The sequence below is a fragment of the Protomyctophum bolini genome (assembly GCF_963924005.1).
Source record: "Protomyctophum bolini genome assembly, chromosome: 22".
Classification (NCBI taxonomy): Eukaryota; Metazoa; Chordata; class Actinopteri; order Myctophiformes; family Myctophidae; genus Protomyctophum; species Protomyctophum bolini.
In genome coordinates this window covers 29525721-29530172 of record NC_137883.1, presented here as the reverse complement: position 1 = coordinate 29530172, position 4452 = coordinate 29525721, and the positions used below count along the sequence as shown (strand labels likewise).

General features: G+C 38.9%; 1 long non-coding RNA gene across 1 annotated transcript; it reads right to left on the bottom strand.

Moving 5' to 3' along the window:
- Positions 1-325: 325 nt before the first annotated feature.
- On the bottom strand, positions 326-3548 carry LOC308309517. The gene is made up of 5 exons (XR_013963414.1): positions 3453-3548; positions 2113-2209; positions 1937-2005; positions 1701-1799; positions 326-742 (listed from the first exon to the last, which is right to left on the bottom strand). It is a non-coding gene; the product is annotated as an uncharacterized lncRNA (long non-coding RNA).
- Positions 3549-4452: the final 904 nt, after the last annotated feature.

Below are 4452 nucleotides of genomic sequence, written 5' to 3'. Positions count from 1 at the left end.
TTTTAACTCTTTTTAGAGCCGATCGGTGTTACATTATGAGTTGTCCGGGCGCAAATATAGTTGAACTATAGTAATCAATAAAAAAACGTTTTTTGGACCATAAAACGTATAAAAACGTTATGCGCTTCTTAGGGGTGGCTATAATAAAACGTTTAAAAACGCTTTCAGCATTCTATGAGTTAAAAACGAAGTTGCTTAAATAGCTATAATCGCTAAAACTACCTAAAGTGCAGAGCTCAAGTGCAAAATGCCATTACGGTATATTAGCCACAGACATTTGGCCATATAGTCTGGGCCATGTAGTGTTCAATGTGTATTCATAAGTCTAATGGTGAAAAAAAAAGAAGGTGCTCCATAGTCTTTGTGGCTAGCAAGGCTGAGAAACCGGTTGCATGGGGGCCACTGTGATGGCTCAAACAGGCTGTGACTGGGATGGTGGACATCCCCGACAATCCCTTCAGCCTTGGCCACACAACGTCTCTCGTATATTCCCTGGAGGGAGGGAAGCTCACCTCCAACTATGCGCTGGGCTGTTCTCACCACTCTCTGTAGTGCCTTCTGCTGAAGTGCAGTGCAGCTCCCATAGCACACGATGATTCCACCCGTCAGGATGCTCTCGATGGTGCAGTTGTAGAAGGACCTCAGTATACGGGGGCTGACCTTGAACTTCTTCAGGTGCCGTAAGCCGTCTCTGTGACACCTTTATCCACCCATCATGGGTGGCACACCGTAAGAAGACATCCTGCAGACAGATAAGATTAAATTAGCTATACAAGAACATAGTCAACATGTTTCCCCACCAGTGATGTTGTTCCATCTTTCACTCAATCGAAAAAGAATAACAGTGAACCAGAGTAATGTTAGATAAAAACCTACTTGACTCTGTGCCCAGCATAGCCACAAACAGGGCCAACCTGGCTCAGAGAGAGACTGTCCCACCACTGCAACATCTGTGTTGCATTTCTTTACTACCAACTGCATAAGGTACAGTATAAGAGACATATTTACTCATATCTGCTGTCGGGGAGAAACCACCTAACTCCAAAATGTTCATATATATTTTTTTTCTATTTTCAGGAAATGAAGAAAAACCTTATATTTTGAAAACAAAACAATAATGCCATATGAAAGTTGGTTTTGTGACTTTACATAATGTCAATGACTTGCATTAGAGGGGAGAGTTGGCCATTTTAGCAGACAGTTTGAGGGTCCAATGGAATTAAGAGGTTTGTCCGAAGCACTTTTTACCATTGGTTCAATATTGGTCCAACAGTACTGATTTATGCAAAAGAAAAACAGTTTCTGTTAGGTGGTTTATTCTTCCCAACAGCAACGATCATATATCCATAAGCAAAAGGGGGCTTGCACATTGTAGGATGAATGAGGCTCTTTGGATGCCAAAAACATTGTCTTTATTTAAAAAGTGCAAAAGGTGAAATGGTGAAGTGGAGTGGACATTTCAGTATCAGACCATCATATTGGCTATAAGTAGGCAGGGGGCCTATTTGAGTTAACCAATGGTAGAGGCTGATCAAAGGCACACTATTATGTCAGCCCATTACCACTGTTGGGTCCCAAGTGGCATACAGGAAATTAACACCATAAAATACAACTGCAAAGATTTCCCAACAAATGCATTGGTTACAATATAAATGATCTGAATATACTTTACAAAGCCAAATGTGTGAAGAAAAACTTACTTTGAGTGGCTTCCAGTTTGGTGGAGTCTGCAACTTTCTTTTACAATCTGGGAACGCCACTGAGAAGACCATCACATTCTTCAGGCCTGAAGAGGAGGCCTGTGAATAGAGATGCAGCATAAACATTTCACAAACTGCAAATTGACCATGAAAACAGACAAAACTTCACTTCCTTGTTGTCAAAGACAAAGACAAAATGCAGTATTGTAGACAATATTCTTTAGTGTGATCCATACCTGGATAGAGCTCCTGCATGGCTGCACTTGTGACCTGGCTTCAGATTCCCAACCAATGTCGACAAGCCCCTGTAGAACAAAAATAAATCTTCAAAACTGACCAAATAAAGAACTAAAACTACACTGAAATTTATAACAAAAAGTCAGTACAAAATATGGAACATTTCAATACTGACCTCTGCAGGAACATGGTCAACAAGCCAGGCTGAGACATGTGGAATGTAAAGCTGATGTGCCCAAAAGACAGCCTGGATGGATAGGTGGAACAGAAGGCTGCAGACAGAAATAACCAAGTTACAGAGAGAGGGAGAAATTACAGAAAAAAGGCTTAGCGTGTCATTACTGAGCATACCCATTTACACGCACCTCGACAGTGGGTGCAGGGCCAATAAGGTAATCATGGAAGGAGGGAGGTAGGGCCCACACACACACACACACACCATTCTATTGGTAAAGGATTACTTTATTGAACAAACACAAACGAAAGTTGTTTCAATAAAGTAATCCTGGACCTTTACCAATGATAAATGGTGGAATGGTGTGCGGGCACACCATTCCACCACAATATAACCTTCCATGGTTATATTACTGCACAGGACCTAGCCCCTGACAAAAGGTCTGAGCTAATTTTCAAAAATATTTGATGCGTGTGAAAATAGCATATCTACAAGTGTAGTGACACACCATGGTTTCTGCAGTACAACCAAATGCTTAAAAAATTAATCAGCATATTATTACTGTTTAAATTGTCAGTGGTATTAGTGCCACAAATATTAATTTAATAAACAAGATAAATTATAGAAGATTCTTCTATACCAATGAACCATATAGCCTCAGCGTGCCTATTCTGGAAATTTAAGCAAAACATTTGCAAATCTACAAGCTCACTATGTAAGCTTATTTTGGTATTGTTTAAGTTCATTTTCATATCAAGGACCATTATTAATTCTGCATTTCAGCAGCTTGAGCCACAGACCACCATTTGATGAGATTAACCTCACAGACCCAAAATTTAAGAATATTTTGTTCAATACACGTTGAACTAAATTGAACTGAATTAAATTACCATAGAAATATGCACAAGGTTTTTCCAATCAAAAATACTGTTCCTCAAAAATCGTTCTAAACACATAATCCTAAAATAAAGAATGATTTAAAGCCAAAAACGAAGTCTACCTTCATTGCAACAGAAATAACCACCAGATTAAACTTGACCACAAAACCCCTCAAATGAACACAGACAGACTCACCAAAAACGATCTCAAATTAAAATAATAACTTCACCAACAACACTAGTGCAGTGTATGACTATTTACAGTATTTAGTGTAGTACAAACCTATTCAAATAGGACGAGATGTCCCCCATATAATGTTAGCTAAACACTAACGTTAGCATATTGCTAACAGTGCTGCAGCTGCTAAATGTTGGGCTATAAATTCATAATGATGCACCTCGCGGTTGTTAACATATTTTCCTTAATGTGGGTCTTTATATAGTTCTCGTTCTGTAACATACCTTTTCGCTACAGCCTGAAGGGGTTTAATCCATTTAGTTCGGACGTTAACTTGTGTTGTTGTTCTGCAATCTTCTCCTGCATGCCGTCCTTCCTAATCCTTAGTTCCTTGTTGTGACTTGTGACTCTTTCACTTTCAAATTCAAATGCTGTTCGTTGGTGACGTCAGACCACGAGTCAGACGCTCTGGGTGATATTTCCGGTTTGTTGTCCAATGGCGTTCGAGATTCGGTCCATAGAGGCGGGCCAATTGCCGAGCGAGATAGTTTTATTATATATTATTAAATCAAAATGCATATGCCTACAGGTCCTAAGCCTAATTCACCGTTTTAATTTATTCCAAAATGTTAAAAATATAATAAAAATAAAGGTATGCTTTGGAAATTGGTTATTTCAGCATGCAGGGTAGAACACTATCTGACCTAAACTGTATTTCTTTTTTATCCACAAAATGACTCACTGGATTACATTTGTAGCATTTCTAGAAAAAAATGTTTTTCATTTATAAAATATAAATATAAAATCAAATATGAAATATAAAATGGGGAGGGGGGGGGGGGAGAAATCACACACGTGTGAAGTGAGGGGCATTCTGTTATTCATCATACATCCTCTGAGTCTCATTCTGGCCAATCACAATTTGCGTCCTCACTTAAAATATAAATATAAAATCTAATATGAAATATAAAATGGCGGGGGGGGGGGGAATCACACACGTGTGAAGTGAGGGGCGCTCTGTTATAATCATATGTCATCATACATCCTCTGAGTCTCATTCTGGCCAATCAATCACAATTTGCGTCCTCACTTTTGTCTTCAATGTTTGTGTTTACACAGACCTTGAAAAGAAAAAAATATATATTTTTATTTTATGCCCATAAAGATCTCCTATCTGTCAGTTCTTGTACCTTTTATGCCCATGGAGAGCCCATATTGTCATGCCCATAGATGTGCTGTAGTGGGATATAATATGATGTCGTTATTGTGACTGTAGGTCACAGA